The 25,361-nt window shown below is 41.3% G+C and overlaps 1 long non-coding RNA gene across 1 annotated transcript; it reads left to right on the top strand.

Moving 5' to 3' along the window:
* Window positions 1-816: 816 nt before the first annotated feature.
* On the top strand, window positions 817-8,567 carry LOC106563112 (uncharacterized). The gene is made up of 2 exons (XR_001319184.2): window positions 817-1,065; window positions 8,330-8,567. It is a non-coding gene; the product is annotated as an uncharacterized lncRNA (long non-coding RNA).
* Window positions 8,568-25,361: the final 16,794 nt, after the last annotated feature.

Genomic DNA, 25,361 nt, shown 5'->3' with positions numbered 1-25,361 from the left:
TAAAATGGTGTAAAATAGTCATATGTTTGAGAAATTGAAGTTATAGCATTTTCGAGGTATTTGTATTTCGCGTTACGCTATACGGAACGTCTGTCCCGTCTGTCCCTAACAGGGTTTACCAAGCATCGCATGTAGCCATTAGGCACAGACAACAATTCAACATCTATTCCACGTTGGTTCAATGTCATTTCATTAAAATTACGTTGAAACAACATTGATTCAAACAGTGTGTGCCTATTGGGTAACTCTTTCACTGGGTCCAAACAACAGTAAACATTGTATTGTACACAGCCAGCTTACACTCTGTCTCTCTTCCTGTTTTTGGTCACTGTGGCTGGATTTCAAGGAAACCTAATAAAGCCATGTGTTTGCAATGTATTTATTTAGAAACTCTAAGGGGAGTCTAAAAGCAAAATAATCTTTGCGCTCATCCATAGCAATAATAGTTGGGGGGGATGGCCTTTTTTAGTGTACCCATAAACCATTCTGTGATGTTATGACTATGGGAAAATGAGCTATTGTATAAATACTGCAGAATGGGTTTGACTAAGTTCAGCCCTGGGTCTGGTACACAGCTATAGTCATAGCTACCCTTACAACTGGGGAAAGGAAATAAGAACTGATAATGACATGAAGATAGAGAGCGAGTGGGGATGGGGGGTGGGGATGGGGGGAATTTCGAGAGAAAGAGGGAGAGAGGGATAGTAGAGAGAGAGAAATGAAGTGTAGTGGAGGGGTAATATAAACTGATTGTTATAAACCTCATTGTTTATGAGACAAATAGGTGAGAGGAAGGAGATATAATGAGAGAGAGAGGAAAAAGAGTGCAAAGAGGGAGAAAGGAAAGGTTGGGGAGGGAGGGAGAGAGAGAAAGAAATAAAGAGAACGAAATGAGGGAGGAGCGTAGGAGAGAGGAAGTGGGACAGAGATGGAGAGAGATAAGAGAAAGAGTATGGGAAATAAAGAGAGATTGAAACTAAGGCTCTGTGATTTCCCTCGCTCCACGCCTCTGCTAGCTCAGCATTCTGGGTGAAGAATTGATATTTTTCATACATTTTCTAACAGGTAAGAATATTGCTCGCTCACTCATACTCACATTCTCTCTCACAGACACACACACTCACCAACTCACGTATACACGCATGCACACTCACACAAGTGCGTGCGTGTAGGCATAAAATAATAGTCCTTACACAGCTGGATGGTAGCGGGGTGAACAGGCCTTGGCTCGGTTGGCTGAGGTCCTTGATGATCTTCTTGGCCTTCCTGTGACACCGGGTGCTGTAGATGTCCTGCAGGACAAGCAGTGTGCCCCCGGTGATGCATTTGGCAGACCACACCACCCTCTGGAGAGCCCTGATGTTGCGGACAGTGCAGTTGCTGTACCAGGCAGTGATAAAGCCCAACAGGATGCTCTCAGTGATGCATATATAAACGTTTGTGAGGGTCTTAGGGGCATGTTGTGCCTTCTTCACCACACTGTCTGTGTGGATGAATCATTTAAAATTGTCAGTGATGTGTACGCTGAGGAACTTGAAGCCTTTCACCTTCTCCACTGCGGTCTCTTCGATGTGGATAGGGGCATGCTCCCTCTGCTGTTTCCTGAAGTCCACGATCATCTCCTTCATTTTGTTGATGTTGAGGGATAGGTTATTTTCCGGGCACCACTCCACCAAGGCCCTCACATCCTCCCTGTAGGCTGTTTCGTCATTGTTAGTAATCAGGCCCACCACTGTTGTGTCGTCTGCAAACTTGATGATTGAGTTGGAGACATGCATAGCCACGCAGTCATTGGATAACAGGGAGTACAGGGGGGGGCTGAGTACACACCCTTATGGGTGTTGTTGTCTACCTTCACCACCTGGGTGCAGCCCATCAGGGAGTCCAAGACCTCACAGGGCAGGGTTCAGACCCAGGGCCCCGAGCTTAATGATGAGCTTGGAGGGTAATATGGTGTTGAAGGTTGAGCTGTAGTCAATGAACAGCATTCCTACGTAGGTATTCCTCTTGTCCAGATGGGATAGGACAGTGTGCAATGCAATGGTGATTACATCATCCGTGGATCTTTTGGGGCGGTATGCAGTGGATCTAGGGTGTCCGGTAAGGTGGAGGTGATATGATCCTTAACTAGACTCTCAAAGCACTTCATGGTGACAGAAGGGAGTTCTGTAGGGGCGATAGTCATTTAGTTCAGTTACCTTCGCTTTCTTGGGTACAGGAACAATGGTGGACATCTTGAAGCAAGTGGGGACAACAGACTGGTATAGGGAGAGATTGAATATGTTCGTAAATACTCTGCGCATGCTCTGATGATGCAGCTAGGGATGCCATCTGGGCCGGTAGCCTTGGGAGGGTTAACTAGCTTAAATGTCTTACTCACATCGGCCACGGAGAACGAGAGCTCACAGTCCATGGACACGGTGATGGCCTGTTTCGGCGGCACTGTGTTTAGCTTGTCCGGGAGCAAGACGTCATTGTCCACGAAGTGGCTAGCTTTCACGTTATAATCCTTGATTGTCTTGAGTCCCTGCCACATACTTTTTGCATGTTTGATTCCCTTACGAAGGGCATAACTGGACTGTTTGTACTTGACTATATTTACAGTCACCTTGGTGTGGTTAAATGAGATGGTTTGCGCTTTCAGTTTTGCACGAATGCTGACATGAATTCATGGTTTTTGGTTTGGATAGGTTTTAATTGTCACAGTGGGAACAACATCTCCCATACACTTCTGGCTGAACTCAATCACCATGTCAGTGTATACGTTAATGTTATTCTCAGAGGCAACCCAGAACATATCCCAGTCCATCTCATCAAAACAATCTTGAAACATTAATTCCAACTGGTCAGACCAACGTTGAATAGTCCATTCCACATGTACTTGCTGTTTGAATTCCTGCCTATAGGAAGGGAGGAACAGGATGGAGGCATGATCTGATTTACCAAAGGGTGGGCGTGGGAGGGCCTTGTAGCCGTCCCGGAAGGGAGAGTATTAATGGTCGAGAGTGTTTGAAGCGCTAGTGGTGCAGACGATGTGTTGATAAAACATTTTCCTCAAATTTGCTTTATTAATCTCCCCAGCTACAAGGATCTTCAGAATATGAGGTTTCCATTTTGCTCAAAGTCGAGTATAGTTCCTTGAGAGCCGTCGTGATATCGGCAGAGACTGAAAGAAAGAAAGAAAGAAAGAAAGAAAGAAAGAAAGAAAGAAAGAAAGAAAGAAAGAAAGAAAGAAAGAAAGAAAGAAAGAAAGAAAGAAAGAAAGAAAGAAAGAAAGAAAGAAAGAATACACAGGACACCGGATAAGACAGGAGAAATACTCCAGATAGAATAGACTGACCCTAGCCCCCCGACACATAAACTATTGCAGCATAAATACCGGAGGCTGAGACAGGAGGGGTCGGGAGACACTGTGGCCCCGTCTGAAGACATGGGTTGCACCTCGGAGGCTAATGTGAATGTTTCGTCTAAATTATACCAAGTAGGAAAATAATTAGTAGGAAACGACTTTGTCATATTTTGATGTCATCAAATTTACTTTAGAGAGATGGCAATGTTGCCATTACTGTTGCTAGCAAAGTTAATCAATAATAGTTAGCTGTGATAATGTTAGCTAGCTAGAAAATGGTGGTCCCCTCAATCTTCAGTAGCTAGCTAAAGTAATACTAAAGTCAATCTGGTGACATCACAATCATGACTAAAGGTTTTCCTACCAGTTATTTGCCTTCTTTTGAAATGCTATCGTGTTTCCAAGTCAAATCCGAATTGTATTGCGGTAGGCTAATGTCAGTCAGCCAGCTAGCTAGGTTGTAACCTGCTAGTTAATGTCAGCTATGCTAGCAATGATAGTGATAATGATGATCAAAATATATACATAACCAGATACATAACCAGCAGTCTATGGTCTAGCTACAGGAATACTCACCACCACTGGAGAACAATGAACTCCAACCAGCTATTACGCATTTTAGGGTCCTTCGGCAGGGCATGCAAACCATAGTTGTTGGCTATGCATCCTGCTGGCAGCATGCATTACATGGTCAATCTGTTTGGGGCTTTTCAATCTCAAACGGCTGTGATCCTTCGAACGCGTTGGTTGGGGGGCGATGAAACAACGGAGGCCTATTCAATGAAGGGAAGTGAGGTGGGGGGATGGGCAATTTGCACTTGGAGCTTGGCATAAGGGGTTGACAACGAGTAAACCTTAATTTACTCGTTGTGACACACTGAGGTTCCAAACTCCGTTTTAGACGAGACTGACTTTATGACAAAATTATACAAATTACACTTTGTAGTCAATTTTGACACTAGACTAAATGTTTCTGACTCATATCGTGCCAAATATAGCGTTTTCAAAGGGATTAGATGGTTTTTAGGGGCAGTTGCTCTTTAAGTTACTGTTGCATCACACACTCGCTTAGGGACAACCTCTTATGCGAGCGTGTATAAAGAACTGTGTTTGACACTGTGATAATGCATTAAATGCTTTGTGTGTGTGTGTGTGTGTGTGTGTGTGTGTGTGTGTGTGTGTGTGTGTGTGTGTGTGTGTGTGTGTGTGTGTGTGTGTGTGTGTGTGTGTGTGTGTGTGTGTGTGTGTGTGTGTGTGTGTGTTACAGTTACCAGCTAACTGGGGTCTTAGTCTTTTTTCACACTTCATCTTTGAGCTATAACTATAACCGTGACTTAACAGCTACTGTCCACTGTATATATTAGTCAGCTATAATTATGACTGTAATGGTCTGTGGCAGACATAACTACTAAACTCCGCAAAAAAAGAAACATCCCTTTTTCTGGTCCCTGTCTTTCAAAGATAATTCATAAAAATCAAATAACTTCACAGATCTTCATTGTAAATGGTTTAAACACTGTTTCCCATGCTTGTTCAATGAACCATGAACAATTAATAACCTCCCTAGGACAGGTGGCACCAAATCGTCCCACCTACGTAACAGCCAGTGTAATCCCGTGGCGCGTTATTCAAAAACCTCAAAAATGCAAAAACGTCAATTTTTCAAACATATGACTATTTTACACCATTTTAAAGACAAGACTCTCGTTAATCTAACCACACTGTCCGATTTCAAAAAGGCTTTACAACGAAAGCAAAACATTAGATTATGTCAGCAGAGTACCCAGCCAGAAATAATCAGACACCCATTTTTCAAGCTAGCATATAATGTCACATAAACCAAAACCACAGCTAAATGCAGCACTAACCTTTGATGATCTTCATCAGATGACAACCCTAGGACATTATGTTATACAATACATGCATGTTTTGTTCAATCAAGTTCATATTTATATCAAAAACCAGCTTTTTACATTAGCATGTGACTAGCATTCCCACCGAACACTGCCGGTGAATTTACTAAATTACTCACGATAAACGTTCACAAAAAGCATAACAATTATTTTAAGAATTATAGATACAGAACTCCTCTATGCACTCGATATGTCCGATTTTAAAATAGCTTTTCGGTGAAAGCACATTTTGCAATATTCTCAGTAGATAGCCCGGCATCACAGGGTTAGCTATTTAGACACCCAGCAAGTTTAGCACTCACCAAAGTCAGATTTACTATAAGAAAAATGTTATTACCTTTGCTGTCTTCGTCAGAATACACTCCCAGGACTTCTACTTCAATAAAGAATGTTGGTTTGGTTCAAAATAATCCATAGTTATATCCAAACAGCGGCGTTTTGTTCGTGCGTTCAAGACACTATCCGAAGTGTAAATAAGGGTGACGAGCATGGCGCAATTCGTGACAAAAAAAATTCTAAATATTCCATTACCGTACTTCGAAGCATGTCAACCGCTGTTTAAAATCAATTTTTATGCCATTTTTCTCATAAAAAAGCGATAATATTCCGACCAGGAATCTGCGTTTAGGTAAACAGACGAAAGAAAATAAAGCATTCGGTCGACTCGGGCATGCGCCTAAGCCCATAGTACTCTGATCGGCCACTTGCCAAAAGCGATAATGTGTTTCAGCCAGAGGCTGCCTCGATATCGTTCAGCTTTTTCCCGGGCTCTGAGAGCCTATGGGAGCCGTAGGAAGTGTCACGTTATAGCAAAGATCCTCAGAGATAAAACACAACTTGTCAGACAGGCCACTTCCTGCGTGAAATCTTCTCAGGTTTTGGCCTGCCATATGAGTTCTGTTATACTCACAGACACCATTCAAACAGTTTTAGAAACTTTAGGGTGTTTTCTATCCAAAGCCAATAATTATTTGCATATTCTAGTTACTGGGCAGGAGTAGTAACCAGATTAAATCGGGTACGTTTTTTTATCCGGCCGTGTCAATACTGCCCCCTAGCCCTAACAGGTTAATGAACATGCATCTGTGGAACGGGTTAAGACACTAACAGCTTACAGACGGTAGGCAATTAAGGTCACAGTTATGAAAACTGCACGGAGGCATGAGGACTGCAGATGTGGCCAGGGCAATAAATTGCAATGTCCATACTGTGAGACGCCTAAGACGGCACTACAGGGAGGCAGGACGGACAGCTGATCGTCCTCGCAGTGGCATATCAGGTGTAACAACACCTACACAGGATCGGTACATCCGAACATCACACCTGCGGGACAGGTACAGGATGGCAACAACAACTGCCCGACTTACACCAGGAACGCACAATCCCTACATAAGTGCTCAGACTGTCTGCAATAGGCTGAGAGAGGTTGGACTGAGGGCTTGTAGGCCTGTTGTAAGGCAGGTCCTTACCAGACATCACCGGCAACAACGTCACCTATGGGCACAAACCCACCGTCGCTGGACCAGACAGGACTGGCAACCCTGGTTTTGTCTCACCGGGGTTGATGGTCGGATTCCCGTTTATCGTCTAAGGAATGAGCGTTACACCGAGGCCTGTACTCTGGAGCGGGATTGATTTGGAGGTGGAGGGTCCGTCATGGTCTTGGGCGGTGTCACAGCATCATCGGACTGAGCTTGTTGTCATTGCAGGCAATCTCAACTCTGTGCGTTACAGGGAAGACATCATCCTCCCTCATGTGGTACCCTTCCTGCAAGCTCATCCTGACATAACCCTCCAGCATGACAATGCCACCAGCCATACTGCTCATTCTGTGCGTGATTTCCTGCAAGACAGGAATGTCTGTGTTCTGACATGGCCAGCGAAGTGCCTGGATCTCAATCCCATTGAGCACGTCTGGGACCTGTTGGATCGGAGGGTGAGGGCTGGGGCCATTCCCCCCAGAAATGTCTGGAAACTTGCAGGTACCTTGGTGGAAAAGTGGGGTAACATCTCACAGCAAGAACTGGCAAATCTGGTGCAGTCCATGAGGAGGAGATGCACTGCAGTACTTAATGCAGCTGGTGGCCACACCAGATACTGACTGTTACTTTAGAATTTGGCCCCCCCCTTTGTTCAGCAACACATTATTCCATTTCTGTTAGTCACATGTCTGTAGAACTTGCTCAGTTTATGTCTCAGTTGTTGAATCTTGTTATGTTCATACAAATATTTACACATGTTAAGTTTGCCGAAAATAAGCTCAGTTGACAGTGAGAGGATATTTCTTTTTTTGCTGAGTTTATATACCTATCATATGGTGACGCCAGTGGAATAGTTTGTGTAGGAGACGTGCCACTGGTAAAATAATAGGAATCTTATTCATGCAACCTGCATGCTCGTGGTGTGTGTTGGGAGGGAATGAACACCCTATCCCCTTACATAATGAGAATGACAGAAAACAGGTTGTTCACGACAGAAGCACAAGCAAGACTCATACAGGCCCCATGATGGCTCATGAGGCTGCTACAGTCGCATCACTCCAATGGGAACAATTCACTATGACAAGGAAACAGAAACATAATGGCAGCCCACATAGGAGACAGACACCACAGCACCCACATACCCACGTACATAGATTGACACACAATAGAGGAGCTATGTGGGCAATGACAGTGATTATAGTGTGGTCTTCTAGCAATGATTTTTTATTCAGGGGCATCAGTGGTGCCTTTACTGTAGATTCACTGAGGCAGAAGATCAAGAAAACTATGATTGTTTTCGAGATTTCCTTCAAAGAATGACTAACAGATTTTTAAAGGTAATGTATGCTTGATCCAACATGCGCAGCATTTACCATGCATGTGATCTCTGTGAACGTCTGGGAAAATGCCTTTAAAAAGTGCATTGTCGGCTGTATAGTTCGCTGCCCTATGAAAATGAGCCCCCCAGTGCAATTCTGTCACAGGTGTAATTAGTTGCCTAATTAACAAATGAGCGCTCCCATTGGACAATTAATGTATCATATGGTTTCAGATGTATTTAAACCCCCTTCTTTTTTGTGTTCTAGGCCCATGGGAAGTGAATGCAGTGGATCCCTGTTTGTAACGAGCACATGGCTACTGAGGAAACGTATGAGATGACTGAAAGAATGACTCTTGCCTCCTGGGCTGCACGACTTCCTGTGCCCCTCTGTGTTTGATTTTGGTATTGGATTGTCTTTTTTACTTGCATTGGCTGAATAAAATGTCATTTTAAGATGGAACCAACTAAGCTGTTTCCTATTAAAAGTCACCCCTTTCAGGAAACTAGGCGTATGTCACGGGTCACTACCACAGGAGAACAGTTGGACCTTTTTTTATCAAAATGCGGGGGGGTTTTGGGGCAGAAATGCCTTCTTGAACATGTGAACTTTCATGTGCCTTAAGAACAAACTTGTATGCCATCTGTAAATACAAATTAAATTATTAAATTAGGAGCCTAGTTGGTTTAGCCACAGAAAAAGAGAGAAACCTTCCTGATAGCCATGATCGGCTGAGATAATGAGTGGGCTGGACATGCTGAAAGATGAGTTTGGATTTGTCTGCCATATAACATGCTAAGGTCTATTTGAGCTGGTCAATATGTCTAGGTAATCCTGTCTAATGCATTTAAAAAAAAATGCATTGTGTATTAAAACTGGATAATGGTGCTCACCACTTTCTGGAGGACCGAGTTTTGAAATTAGTGTAATTTGAGTCTGATAGCTAAGGAGATGGCGAAGACACCTGTTTCCGGATGACATCGTCAAACTAAGGGCAACCATAGCATCCGACAGGAGACTTGTCCGTCCATGAATGATGTATACGAGTAAGACAGTCTAGCTACAGTGACTTGCAAAAGTATTCACCCCATTGGCATTTTTCCTATTTTGTTGCCTTACAACCTGGAATTAAAATAGATTTTGGGGGGTTTGTATCATTTGATTTACACAACATGCCTACCACTTTGAAAATGCTAAATATTTTTTTGGGGGGAAACAAACAAGAAATTAGACCCCCAAAAATTACTTGAGCATGCATAACTATTCATCGCCCAAAAGTAAATTCTTTGTAGGGCCACCTTTTGCAGCAATTACTGCTGCAAGTCTCTTGGGGTATGTCTCTATAAGTTTGACACATCTAGCCACTGGGATTTTTGCCCATTCTTCTAGGCAACACTGCTGCAGCTCCTTCAAGTTGGATGGGTTCCACTGGTGTACAGCAATCTAAGTCATACCACAGATTCTGAATAGGATGAGGTCTGGGCTTTGACTAGGCCATTCCAAGACATTTAACCCTTTCACGCATGAGTTCCAAATATCTCTAACGGTCGCCCCAGCGTGAGTTTTTTAATGCACGTGATGTTCGAACGTTCTCTCCATTCCAGGATGTGATTGTTACATAAACAACAACACTGAATGGCTCAGAGTGGGAGTGAGAGGTTACCGTGATTGACTGCCTGCACGCGCCATTTGTATCAATAAATCACTATCAGAAAATGTTTTGTGTGGTATTATTGATATATTTAGTATTTTATTGACGTTTTTCAATTACCCGTGATAAATCATGCATTCCGATTTTTGCATAAATTGTAATGGGCGCATAGTATGTGTGTAAAATAATGTTTTGAAGGTTGTACTGATTATGATGAGCTAAGCTAATTCCAGCTATGTGTATGGAGCCATGTTTGTTGACATACAATGCATTCTGGGTTTCACGTAATCATCCATTTGACCAAAGATGTTATAACAAAATGAGGTGAGTAAGAGTTCACTCATTTTTTGAGGACTTCTGCAAATGAATGGTGGGATGTGAACGACAGTAGATGACACACCCCTTCAACATGCATACTGTAAACAGACCAAACTCATCTTGTCTTCTCTTATTATCTTTGGTTTCTGTGAGGAAAAAAAGCATGGCTGCACGCTGAAACTAATCGACGGATTACTTTTCAATTTCTAGAAAGTGTTTTACCTAATTATTTCAATCAATGGTGAGCTCACTCGTGATGTGATTAATTAGACATAGTAATTGCTATTAGCTAATTCATGGTATAGTTTACGTCAGCCGAGAGTTAGAAAATATGACCGCTTGTGTTGCGTCAATCTTTCCTCAGTTAGCGCTAGGACAAATGTAGCCTACATTTTTCCAGTTAGGATGATTGTGTTATGCTATAGATACTTCTGTGAATATCTGAACATTGCATCAAAAAATAAACTGCTCACATTCTGGACATAACTTTGTAAGGACTGTTTGTGTAAATAGTTTCTGAAAAAAGTGTGGCCAGCTGCGCGCTGAAACTAATCGACGGATTACTTTCAATTTCTAGAAAGTGTTTTACCTACTTATTTCGATCAATGGTGAGCTCACTCATGATGTGATTAATTATACATAGTAATTGCTATTAGCTAATTCATGGTATAGTTTACGTAAGGACTGTTTGTGTAAATAGTTTCTGAAAAAAGTGTGGCCAGCTCAAATGCTGATTGTTGCGTCATTCGAAACTGGCCGTTCTAAATGAGCGTTCTAAATGAGTGTTCTAATCACAAGGGGTGTGATCGTACGCTTCAGGGACCACTGTAGAACGATCACACCCCGTGTGATGGTACGTGTGAAAGGGTTAAATCAATCAAATGTATTTATAAAGCCCTTCTCACATCAGCTGATGTCACAAAGTGCTGTACAGAAACCCAGACTAAAACCCCAAACAGCAAGTAATGCAGGTGTAGAAGCACCCCAGTGTTGCTTTAGCAGTATGCATAGGGTCATTGTCCTGCTGGAAGGTGAACCTCCGTCCCAGTCTCAAATCTCTTGAAGACTGAAACAGGTCTCAAGAATTTCCATGTATTTAGCTCCATCCATCATTCCTTCAATTCTGACCAGTTTCCCAGTCCCTGCCGATGAAAAACTTCCCCACAGCATGATGCTGCCACCACCATGCGGATGGTGTTCTCGGGGTGATCAGAGGTGTTGGGTTTGCGCCAGACGCAGCGTTTTCCTTGATGGCCAAAATGCTCAATTTTAGTCTCATCTGACCAGAGTACCTTCTTCCATATGTTTGGGGAGTCTCCCACATGCCTTTTGGCGAACAACAAACGTGTTTGCTTATTTTTTTCTTTAAACAATGTTTTTTTTTGGCCATTCTTCCATAAAGCCCAGCTCTGAGGAATGTACGGCTTAAAGTGGTCCTATGGACAGATACTCCAATCTCCGCGGTGGAACTTTGCAGCTCCTTCAGGGTTATCTTTGGTCTCTTTGTTGCCTCTCTGATTAATGCCCTCCTTGCCTGGTCCGTGAGTTTTGGTGGGCGGCCCTCTCTTGGCAGGTTTGTTGAGGTGCCGTATTCTTTCCCTTTTTTAATAATGGATTTAATGGTGCTCCGTGGGATGTTCAAAGCTTTGGATATTTTTTTATTACCCAACTCTGCTCTGTACTTCTCCACAACTTTGTCCCTGACCTGTTTGAAGAGCTCCTTGGTCTTCATAGTGCCACTTGCTTGGTGGTGCCCCTTGCTTAGTGGTGTTGCAGACTCTGGGGCCTTTCAGAACAGGTGTGTGTGTGTGTGTGTATATATATATATATATATATATATATATATATATATATATATATATATATATATATATATATACTGAGATCATGTGACACAGATTGCACACAGGTGGACTTTATTTAACCTGTTAGGGCTAGGGGGCAGTATTGACACGGCTGGATAAAAAACGTACCCGATTTAATCTGGTTACTACTCCTGCCCAGTAACTAGAATATGCATATAATTGTTGGCTTTGGATAGAAAACACTCCAAAGTTTCTAAAACTGTTTGAATGGTGTCTGTGAGTATAACAGAACTCAAATGGCAGGTCAAAACCTGAGAAGATTCTGTACAGGAAGTACCCTGTCTGACCATTTCTTGAACTTCTTTGCCATCTCTATCAATTACAAAGGATCCCTGCTATAACGTGACACTTTCTACAGCTCACATGGTCTCTCAGAAGGCGGCAAAAAGCTGAATCGTGGCTTTGCAGGCTCTGGCTGAAACAAAGTAGCGCGTTTGGGTAGTGGCTGGTTACAGTACTGTGAGACTCAGGCTCGTGCCCGCGTCGACCGAAAGCTTTCTTTTCCTTTGTCTGTTTACCTAAAAGGAGATTCCCGGTCGGAATATTATCGCTTTTTTACGAAAAAATGGCATAAAAATGGATTTTAAACAGCGGTTGACATGCTTCGAAGTACGGTAATGGAATATTTAGATTTTTTTTGTCACGAAATGCGCCATGCTCGTAACCCTGATTTACCATTTCGGATAGTGTCTAGAACGCACGAACAAAACGCCGCTGTTTGGATATAACGATGGATTATTTGGGACCAAACTAACATTTGTTATTGAAGTAGAAGTCCTGGGAGTGCATTCTGACGAAGAACAGCAAAGGTAATAACATTTTTGTTATAGTAAATCTGATTTTGGTTAAGGCTAAACTTGCTGGGTGTCTAAATAGCTAGCCCGTGATGGCTGGGCTATGTACTTAGAATATTGCAAAATGTGCTTTCACCAAAAAGCTATTTTAAAATCGGACATATCGAGTGCATAGAGGAGTTCTGTATCTATAATTCTTAAAATAATTGTTATGCTTTTTGTGAACGTTTATCGTGAGTAATTTAGTAAATTCACCGGCAGTGTTCGGTGGGAATGCTAGTCACATGCTAGTCACATGCTAATGTAAAAAGCTGTTTTTTGATATAAATATGAACTTGATTGAACAAAACATGCATGTATTGTATAACATAATGTCCTAGGGTTGTCATCTGATGAAGATCATCAAAGGTTAGTGCTGCATTTAGCTGTCTTCTGGGTTTTTGTGACATTATATGCTAGCTTGAAAAATGGGTGTCTGATTATTTCTGGCTGGGTACTCTGCTGACATAATCTAATGTTTTGCTTTCGTTGTAAAACCTTTTTGAAATCGGACAGTGTGGTTAGATTAACGAGAGTCTTGTCTTTAAATAGCTGTAAAATAGTCATATGTTTGAGAAATTGAAGTAATAGGATTTTCTAGGTATTTGAAAATCGCGCCACTGGATTAGACTGGCTGTTACGTAGGTGGGACGAATTCATTCCGCCTAGCCCAGAGAGGTTAACTAATTATGTGACTTCTGAAGGTAATTGGTTGCACAAGATCTTATTTAGTGGCTTCATAGCAAAGGGGGTGAATACATATGCAACTACCACTTTTCAACAAGTTATTTTTTTTACTTGACCAACTTGGACTATTTTGAATATGTTCATTACATGAAATCCAAATAAAAAATCTATTTTAATTACAGTTTGTAATGCAACAAAATAGGAAAAACGCCAAGGGGAGTGAATACTTTTGCAAGGCACTGTAACTATATTTTCAGATATTACATGTTTTAAATTTTCACAAAGTGGTTTCATTTCAAGTTTGTGTACTCTTAGCTAGCTAATGTTACGTATATGGTCTTATTAATTGTATCTCAGAGCCATTTGCTTGGCTAGTTATAGCCTTATGTTAGCTAGCTAACATTGCACCTGGTTGGTTAGCTACCTGCAAATGCATGCAAGGTAGTACCATCATGAGTAGGGATTATGGTTCATTGTTTATCTAGCTAGCTACATGTCTTAACAAAAGACTCCATTATGCAAGTAGCCATTTTGGGTGCGTTCGTAAATTTAGTCTGGCCATCTACTCCAATTTCAGAGCACTCTCGTCTGTGTGTGCCTGAGCGCAGAATAGCTGATGAATTTACAAACATTCAACACCCGTTGAATAGGGCTGGTGTCAGTAAACATCTGCAAAAAAGCGTAATGAAATTCTTGCCAGCAGCACAGTTAGTCACCAACGCTCTGGATGACATGAAAACAGCCTAACCATCTCTGCTAGGGTGAATAAAATGGTCTGTTTGGTGGGGGCTAAAGCATAACCTGTTGGGGCTAGGGGGCAGTATTTGCACGGCCGGATAAAAAACGTACCCGATTTAAACTGGTTACTACTCTTGCCCCCTAGCCCCAACAGCAAAACATTAGATTATGTTAGGAGAGTACAAACACCAAAATAACCATACAGCCATTTTCCAAGCAAGCATACATGTCAATAAAACCCAAAACACAGCTAAATTAAGCACTAACCTTTGATGATCTTCATCAGATGACACTCCTAGGACATCATGTTATACAATACATGTATGTTTTGTTCAATCAAGTTCATATTTATATCCAAAACCAGCTTTTTACATTGGCGCGTGATGTTCAGAAAATGTATTCCCATCGAAAACTTCCGGTGAATTCAGAAAAATACTCATCATAAACGTTGACAAAATACATAACAATTATTTTAAGAATTATAGATACAGAACTCCTTTATGCAATCGCTGTGTCAGATTTTAAAATAGCTTTTTGGCGAAAGCACATTTTTCAACCCTGTTTCTGGAGAGCTACCCTCCTGTAGGTTTTCCTTTCAACCCCAGTTGTAACTAACCTGATTCAGTTTATCAACCAGCTACTTATTAGAATCAGGTGCGCTAGATTAGGGTTGGAGAGCCAAGGTCTACACCCATTCAGCATCATTCACACCCCCTTAACTTCCCTGGGCAAGCGTCCCACCTAGTCAACAGCCAGTGGAATTGCGTGGCGCGAAATACCTTAAAAATGCTATAACTTCAATTTCTCAAACATATGACTATTTTACACCATTTTAAAGACAAGACTCTCGTTAATCTAACCACATTGTCCGATTTCAAAAAGGCTTTACAGCGAAAGCAAAACATTAGATTATGTCAGGAGAGTACCCTGCCAAAAATAATCACACAGCCATTTTCAAAGCAAGCATATATGTCACATAAACCCAAACCACAGCTAAATGCAGCACTAACCTTTGAGGATCTTCATCAGATGACACTCCTAGGACATTATGTTATACAATACATGCATGTTTTGTTCAAACAGCTTTTTACATTAGCATGTGATGTTCAGAACTAGCATACCCACCGAAAACTTCCGGTGAATTTACTAAATTACTCATGATAAACGTTCACAAAATACATAACAATTATTTTAAGAATTATAGATACAGAACTCCTTTATGCAATCGCGGTGTCAGATTTTAAAATAGCTTTTCGATGAAAGCACATTTTGCAATATTCTGAGTACATAGCTCGGCCATCACGGCTAGCTATTTTGACACCTACCAAGTTTGGCCCTCACTAAACTCAGAATTACTATTAGAAAAATTGGATTATCTTTGCTGTTCTTCGTCAGAATGCACTCCCAGGACTTCTACTTCAACAACAAATGTTGTTTTGGTTCCAAATAATCCATAGTTATATTCAAATAGCTCCGTTTTGTTCGTGCGTTCAGGTCACTATCCGAAGGGTGACGCGCGAGCGCATTTCGTGACAAAATTTTTCAAAATATTCCATTACCGTACTTAGAAGCATGTCAAACGCTGTTTAAAATCAATTTATATGCTATTTTTCTCGTAAAATAGTGATAATATTCCAACCGGGCAATGTTGTATTCATTCAAAGGCTGAAAGAAAAAATGGAGTAGTCTCCTGAATGCGCATCTCAGTCTCACTGTCCCCAGCCTGACCACTCACAAACTCTGCTGCTGTTCTTAGCCCAGAGACAGCAGACACCCCATTCCACTTTCTGGCGGCTTTAGAGAGCCAATGGGAGCCTTAGAAAGTGTCACGTTACAGCACAGATGCTGTATTTTCGATAGAGATGCAACAGAGGGACAACAAATTGTCAGACAGGGCACTTCCTGTATGGAATCTTCTCGGGTTTTGGCCTGCCATATGAGTTCCGTTATACTCACTGACACCATTCAAACAGTTTTAGAAACTTTAGAGTGTTTTCTATCCAAATCTACTAATATGCATATTCTCGTTTCTGGGCAAGAGTAGTAACCAGTTTAAATCGGGTACGTTTTTTATCCGGCCGTGCAAATACTGCCCCCTAGCCCCAACAGGTTTTAATGCTGGTGTCACTCCCTGACCTTAGAGATCCTTATTATTGTCTATGTTTGGTTAGGTCAGGGTGTGACTCGGGTGGGAAAGTCTATGTTTTCTATTTCTTTGGTTTTGGCCGAGTGTGGTTCCCAATCAGAGGCAGCTGTCTATCGTTGTCTCTGATTGGGGATCATATATAAGTTGTAATTTTCCTTTTGGGTTTTTGTGGGATCTTGTTTGCTGTTTAGTGTCTGTGCATGACAGAACTGTTCGCTTTCGTTTTGTTGCTGTAGTTATTTTGTTTTAAGTGTTTCTTGAATAAATGAATTATGAACACTTACCACCAATGAGAGCCGTTACAGCTGGGTTATTTATTCAGGTACTATGGCTTGGTATAGACCATTAATTAATGCACATTAGACAGATAGCAGCCTAATCTGAATATTTGCAATAAATCAACATGTAAAAAAGATATTAACAACTTTTTTTCTCTTTTTCACCTTTAATTATACAAGTAAGGCAATTAAGAACAAATTCTGATTTACAATGATGACTTGCCTCTGATGCTTGTCTACTGAGAGCTACTGAAGGTACTTTAATAAAACCCTGAATGTGTTATCGCCAAAATAATTGGCATGTACTTGTGTGTGTGTTAACTGTTGTGATTGGTGTGAGAGTGAGATGTGCTCTTACGACGCATGTGTGTTAGCTGTACATTGATGTGCTCTTACCACCAACCAGGCAGCCCAATTCAGATATTTTTTCCCCCAGTAATTGGTCTTTTGACCAATAAGATCTCTCACATCAGATCTTTTTCAAAGCTGTTCTGATTTGGTACTAAGACCAATTATTGAAATAAATCATCTGGGCTGCCTGTGTAAACGCAGCCATAGTGAGATAATTTTCTCTGCGCTATTCTATTATCAGGTCTACTGTAGCCAGGTGGTGTATAATTTTAGATGTGATAAAATATCACCTTAAATTGGAGCGACAGTGTCAAATCACAGCTATGCCTTCCTTAGCATGGCTGCAAAGGCTTGCATACACTGCTGTCCCCAAATAAAGAAATTGCAACTGTATATTTACTTCCACCTTAATACACATCACATGCTCTCAGGGCTACCTGTTGGTGTGACTATGCCTTTGTCTGTACATGCGTGTGTGTATGTGATCATGCCTGATTAGGCATTATCCTCTCCTCTTTATGTAACTAGTTAACCCCGTGTGCCACATCCTACTCCAGCGGAATCCCACAAAGAAACAGAGTAAAAAGTAATAATGTGGTTCTCTATTACAGGATGAGTCCAAATCAATCAAATCATGTTATATTGATATTAATGGCCATCTACAGAGTGTATTACAGTATTACAGCCCTGCCAATGATATTAAACTAGAGGACTGGCCAGACTCACTGTCCTTTTCTCTCTCCTAGTCTTTCTCTCACACAATCTTTCCTCACTCTCTTTTTTCCCCTTTTCCCTCTCTCCTACATCTTTCTCTATTTCACAAGTTTAAGGACCAGACATGAAATGGGTTTAGAATACTTATTGAGTATATGGAATGGATGTGAGAATGAAGATTCAGCGGGGAAATGAGAATGGACTGGATAAAGCCAAGGGTTGCAGATGAAGGATCAAGGCAGGGGGGGTTGACTCTGAAGGCTTAGAGTCTAAGGCATACATCACTTTCAGGCCAAAGTACTTCGGCTGCTGTGGTGAAGGCAATTTCCCCCCCGTAGGCCCACCCAGTTTTTTATTTCAGCTCATGAAACATGGGACCAACGCTTCACATGTTGCGTTTATATTTTTGTTCAGTATAGTTAAGTGTTGCATTCACCAAGTACAGGTAACAGACAAAATAAAGAAAACACCAACATAAAATGTCTTAAATGGGAATTGGGCCTCTACGATCCAGATAAACTTTAATGTACCTTGGCATATATTCTACAAGTGTCTGGATCTCTATTGGATGGATGGATGTGACACCATTCTTCCACAAAGAAAAACACTGTCTCAGGCGTCACTCCAGAATCTCCCATAAATGTTCAATTGGGTTGAGATCTGGTGACTAAGAGAACCATGGCATTCAGGTTATATAATTTTCCTGCTCATCAAACCATTCAGTGACCACTTATGCCCTGTGGATGGGAACATTGTGATTTTCAGCTCAACATTTTTATATACATGACCCTAAGCATGATGGGATGTTAATTGCTCAATTAACTGTCACGTCCTGACCATAGTAAGTGGTTATTTTCTATGGTAGAGTAGGTCAGGGCGTGACAGGGGGTGTTTGTCTATGTTTTGTATTTCTATGTTCAGTTTCTAGTTTTGTATTTCTATGTTGGTTTTGTTTGGTATGATCTCCAATTAGAGGCAGCTGGTCGTCATTGTCTCTAATTGGAGGTCATATTTAAGCTGATGTTTGTCCCACCTGTTTTTGTGGGTGATTTTATTTTGAGTAGTGTTTAGTTCTCTCTGCGTCACGGTTTGTCATTTCAGTTATTTATGTATTGCAAAGTTTCACGGATTAAATAAAATGTGGAACTACAACCACGCTGCACTTTGGTCTGCTCCTTTGGACAACTGTGACATTAACTCAGCAGCCTGCTTTCAATATACTTTGTATTTCCAGTGTTTCCATTATCTTGACAGTTACCTGTATCTCTCTTTCTCCATTTTTCCAGTGAACTACCAAGAGAACAGTAAAATGGAATGTCCTGAAGATCTCCATGACATCAGCCATGAGAGATAGTAATCTTTATTCTGCTCCAGACCATTATAATGAATCAGAGTGCATCTCAGTCTGTTAAGGATCCAATTCTCAGAGATGACGTGAGATTACATGGAACCACTTGCCTCGTATTGAAGCTTCTCTGAAGCAGCATTATGGCATTCATACTGTAACATCAAAGAGAGCTTGATACTAGGAAGACCTGATAAAACCATGCGTGTCATACGATTTGAGAGGATAAGATGTTAGCGGTCATATGTTTCACTGTGAAACGTTAGACGGATAGTTTACAGATGGTGGAAATCTTCCAACTCTATTCCAAGGAATAGAGTTGGATGAATCATTCTCAGCAGTTAGCAGTCACCAAGTTCATCATGAATTAATTCACTGCACTGAGAACACATGCACTCAAATACACACTCAGCCCTCCCTGCTTGAGCTTGGGCCAGTCACAGTGAGGGTCTGTATCTGGGCAGTCCGATCTAAATAGGGTCAGCCACCCCACAGAGATACTGTAGCTCAATACTAAAAGTGAGATACTGTACAGTAGCATCCTGTTTAATCCGTACCATTAACCCTAACTGCATGGCCTCTAACATGGCTCTAAATGCTATAGTGTTGCCTTCCTCTGTGTGATTGTAATACAGCCCATGTGTTTTATAGATATTTCCACACTATGAAGTTGGGATAATACTGTGAAAATTGTGACAATACCCATTTAGTGTAAGAGCTGGTTGAAAAGACTGCCTGAAATTCAAGCCTGTTATGGTGGGATGGAGTATTGGTCTGAACATTAACATGTTTTATGCATTGTTTGGTCACTCAAATGACTTTGCCGTGATCTGTCAAAGTTTCTGCGTGTGTTTTAGGGAGTAGTTGAGCAAGGAAACCCAACACTTCTAAATAAGATCTACGCAGAGATCTACGTTACAGAGGGTGAAAGTGGAGAGGTCAACGATGAACATCAAGTGAGACAGATTGAGACAGCGTCAAAGAAACCAGCGACACAGGTACTAGTTAAAATGATCTTTAAACCCTTACCTGGACAAGACAAACAAATCAGAACTGTGCTGACAAAGGGAGTCGCCGGCATTGGGAAAACAGTCTCTGTGCAGAAGTTCATTCTGGACTGGACAGAAGGAAAAGCCCATACATTTTTCCACTTCTTTTCTGAGATTAACTTGAAGAAAGGGGGAAAACACAATTTGATGGGTCTTCTTAAAGGCCCAGTGCAGTCAAATGTGATTTTCTTGTGTTTTATATATATTTCTACACTGAGGTTGGAATAATACTGTGAAATTGTGAAAATTATGATAATGCCCTTTTAGCGTAAGAGCTTTTTGAAAAGACCTCCTGAAATTTCAGTCTGTTGTGGTGGGATGGAGTTCTTGCCTGCCTGGTGGCGTTAAATGAGTTAATAGACCAATAAGAAAGAACGTTACAAACCTCTCTGCCAATATCAGCTAATTTTCAGTTTTCCCCTCCCCACTCCCAGACAGTCCTAGTTCAATTCTTGCTTGAGAAATTGCCCTTTGCTATGAAGCTATTTTTGTTTCTTTTTGACCATTTTAATTCAGAAATGATTTGATTTTGAGATCAAAAAGAAAATGGCTGCATTCGGCCTTTAATGTTACACCAGCTACTGTAAGACATGACCTGAGGTTGGGTAAGGACTTTCTGTTAAGTGGGTTTCCCATAGAATTGGCAAGTAAGTCTTAGAAAGGACAGGACAGACCTGCATGGCTTTGAATGAGAATGTCTATTTGATTACACAGACCATTCTACATAGATTTTGATTGATCTATATTGGAATTCAGACGTATTCATCGTTTGATGCTCTTCCTGAGTACTTGCATGCGTGCACTTGTGTGTGTGTGTGTGTGTGTGTGTGTGTGTGTGTGTGTGTGTGTGTGTGTGTGTGTGTGTGTGTGTCTGTGTGTATCTGTGTGTGTCTGTGTGTCTGTGTCTGTGTGTGTAAATGTGCGTGCGTGTTTGCATGTAGAGGACAGTCTCAGGCTCCCAGACCTTGTTCTATCCTTCATTAGTTTTCATGGTGATGTGGGTTGACATTTAAACTTATCACAGCGGACCCCCGAGCAGCACTTCCCCTCGATAACCACAGTAACAGGGTAATTTGTTTTAATCAGAAAGAATTGGTTTAGAAACCCCAGCAGACCAGGGCCTTATCGCCTACTCAGGAAAACACCTTCAAGGACGTAGAAGGACAACAGAGTGAAGGACAACAGGAATGAACACATACAAGCGCACACACAGATACAAACACTCACACGGTCACTCACACACACATACACACAAACACACTCATGCACTCATACACGCAACAATTAAGGATGCTCCCTCTCTGAAAGGTGCTGTTCTTGTGTGGACCACAACATTATCAATTGTTCATTTTGAGCTCTTGGTCTCGAGACCACACACTGTAAGGACTCTATTCAATCTGGAACGCTTCGGCATTCCAGATTGCGCGATATACATTTGTATTTAACATTCGATTGAGAAGACATATGCAGCATTGACCGTGAATGCAGTCTCCGCTAACAGGGGAACATTGTCTTTAAATTTCAATCACGCTGAAACGCTGAACTTTCGCGATACGGATTGAATAGAGCCCTAAATGTGGCCTTGGACAGGATCCTGAGGAATCTAGGCTCAGTGGGAATTTCAGGAGAGCATGGTTAGAGGGCCCACACACACAACCTCCTGTGCCATAAAAGCCCAGACCTCTTTGCAGTCTGGAGGCTTCCATCTAATACACTTAGATAACAGGAGGCTACAGAATGTTGTCGACTCACATGGCGTGTGTTGACGTGATGAATAACATAGAAGTGTGCTTAGGGAGTTGTGTTTAAGGCAACATTAAAGAGTTCCTTACCTCAGCTGTGTTTAGTACGTAACAGCAGCAACAGTGCCTAGTGAAAGTCTACACACCATTTGCACAGTCTTCACATTTTGCTGCTTGAAATGTAATCTAAAAAGGGATTACATTGGATTTTTTCCCCCTATAGATCTACACAATCTCCTCCACGTTTTCAAACTGATGATAATATATGTATATAGATAATTTCCTAATTAGTAAAAAAAATAACGTCTTGATTGCGAATATCTTCACACCCCAGAGTTAATACTTGGTGGAAGCACCTTTGGCAGCCATTACAGCTGTGAATCATTTTGCATAAGATTCTACCAACTTTGCACAACTTATAGCAACATACCATATATCTATGGGGTTTTTTTCAAAATTGCTCAAGCTCAGTAAATTTGGTTGGGAGTCATTTGTGGACAGTAATATCCTAACCACTCTGGGACACTTAACACCTCTTGGAAAGCCATTCTGGTGTGTCTTTGGCATTCAAATGTGGAATTGTCCTGCTGAAAATGTTTAACTCTATCCCAGGGTTAGGTTTTTGTCTAACTTTTTGCCTAGGCTTTGATCCTTTCATATTTATTTTCATCCTGACAAACTCCTCAGTCCCTGCCGGTGACAAGCATAGCAATAACATAATTTTGTCACCACAAAACTTGAAAATACAGAGGGTTTCACTCTGTGTTGTGTTGTATTGGATTTGACCCATACCTGTAGTGTTTAATTTGGGCCAAAAAGTACATTTATTTGCCATGTTGTCTTCTAGTATTGCTTAACGGCCTTGTTGCAAACAGATTGTATGATTTGGAGTGGATTTTTTTTAAACACAAGCGTCCTTCTTTTAACTTTGCCATACAGGGCGGTAATGTGGAGTGAATCTAATGTTCTTGATTCTCTGTATTTTCAAGTATTGTGGTGGCAGCACCATTTTATGGGTATGCTTGTTACTGGCAGGGACTTGGGAGTTTGTCATGATCAGAAGAAATTTGAAAGGAGCAAAGTTAGAGGAAAACCCCCCATAGTCTTCTGAAAATCTAACCCTGGGATAGAGTTTTATTTTTCAGGGGGACATTTACACACATTTAAATGCCAAAAACATACCAGTGACTTTCCAAGAGGTGTTGAGTGTTCCTGAATGGTCCAGTCTCAGTCCTGACTTAAATCTGCTTAAAATCAAAAACAAGGTTTGAATATTGCTGTCATCAATGATTTCCAACCAAATTTACTGAGGTCGAGCAATTTTGATTGAAAAAAAACTATGGATATACACTCACCGGACAGTTTATTAGGTACACCCATCTTTACTGAACAAGAATATGTAAAGTATTGGTCCCATGTTTCATGAGCTGAAATAAAAGATCCTGGAATTGTTCAATAGACACAACATTTTATTTCTCTCAAACTTTGTGCACAAATTTGTATACATCCCTGTTAGTGAGAATTTCTCCTTTGCCAAGATAATCCATCCACCTGACAGGTGAGGCATCGTAACTGACTTCAGTGGGCAAATGCTCACCTCCAATGGCCACAGGCAACTTGAGAAGTGTGCTCTTCAAGGATGAATGTATGACGTCGTGTGGGCGAGCGGTTTGCTGACGTCAATGTTGTGAGCAAAGTCCCATGGTGGCAGTGAGGTTATAGTATGGGCACGCATAAGCTACAGACAATGAACACAATTGCATTTCATCGATGGCAATATGAATGCGCAGAAATACCGTGACGAGATCCTGAGGCCCATTATCGTGCCATTCATCCCCCGCCATCACCTCATGTTTCAGCATGATAATGCACAGCCCCGTGTCTCAAGGATCTGTAATCAATTTCTGGAAGCTGAAAATGTCCCAGTTATTCCTTGACCTACATACTCACCAGAAATGTCCCCCACCCACGTTTTGGGTGCTCTGGATCAACATGTACCAGTTCCCGCCAATATCCATCAACTTCGCACAGACATTGAGGAGGAGTGGAACAACATTCTACAGGCCACAATCAACAGCCTGATCAACTCTATGCAAAGGAGATGTGTTGCGGTGCACGAGTCAAATGGTGGTCACACCAAACACTGAAAAGCCAAGGTATCTGTGACCAACAGATACAGTTTAAGTAGGAAGTTTACATACACCTTAGCCAAATACATTTAAACTCAGTTTTTCACAATTTCCTGACATTTAATCCTAGTAAAAACTCCCTGTCTTAGGTCAGTTAGGATCACCACTTTTATTTTAAGAATAAGAAATGTTTTTATTTTTTATTTTTATTTCACCTTTATTTAACCAGGTAGGCTAGTTGAGAACCAGTTCTCATTTACAATTGCGACCTGGCCAAGATAAAGCAAAGCAGTGCGACACAAACAACAACACAGAGTTACACATGGAATAACAAACATAAAGTCAATAATACAAAAGAGAAAGTCTAATGTCAGAATAATAGTAGAGAAAATGATTTATTTCAGCTTATTTTCTTTCATCACATTCCCAGAGGGTCAGAAGTTTAACAACCTCAATCCTATAGAAAATGTATGGGAAGAACTGAAAAAGCGTGTGCGAGCAAGGAGGCCGACAAACCTGACTCAGTTACACCAGCTCTGTCAGGAGGAACGGGCCACAATTCACCCAACTTATTGTGGAAAGCTTGTGGAAGGCTACCCGAAATGTTTGACCCAAGTTAAACAATTTAAAGGCAATGCTACCAAATACTAATTGAGTGTATGTAAACTTCTGACCCACTGGGAATGTGATGAAAGAAATAAAATCTGAAATCAATCATTCTCTCTACTATTATTCTGGCATTTCACCTTCTTAAAATAAAGGGTTGATCCTAACTGACATAAGACAGGGAATTTTTTCTTGGATTAAATGTCAGGAATTGTGAAGAACTGAGTATAAATGTATTTGGCTAAACTTCCGACTTCAACTGTATCTGTATTCCCAGTCATGTGATGTCCATAGATTAGGGCCAAATGAATTTATTTCAATTGACTGATTTCCTTACATGAACTGTAACTCAGTAAAATGTTATATATTGTTGCATGTTGCATTTATATTTTTGTTTAGTGTAGGACTGGATTGGACCACCCTTTGCCTCCAGAACAGCCTGTATTATTCAGGTCATTCTACAAGGTGTCGGAAAGGTTCCACAGGGATGTTGGTCCAAGCTGACTCGATGGCATTACAGTGTTGCTGCAGATTGGATGGCGGTACACTCATGCTGAGAACAGGCAGTTCCATCTCATCCCAAAGATGTTCTATTGTGTTGAGCTCTGGGGACTAAGCAGGCCACTCAAGTAAACTGAACTCACGTTCATGTTCCAAGCAATGTTTTTCCACTCCTCAAGTGTCCAGTGTTGGTGATTGCGTGCCCACTGGAGCTACTTCTTCTTGTTGTAGCTGATAGGAATGGAACCCGGTGTGGTGCAATAGCCCATCCGTGAGAAGGATTGACGAGTTGTGCATTCCAAGATGTCGTTCTGCGCACCACTGTTGTACTGCAACATTATTTGTC

Source organism: Salmo salar, chromosome ssa11 (assembly GCF_905237065.1).
Source record: "Salmo salar chromosome ssa11, Ssal_v3.1, whole genome shotgun sequence".
NCBI classification, from domain to species: domain Eukaryota; kingdom Metazoa; phylum Chordata; class Actinopteri; order Salmoniformes; family Salmonidae; genus Salmo; species Salmo salar.
This window is presented reverse-complemented; position numbering and strand designations above follow the sequence as displayed.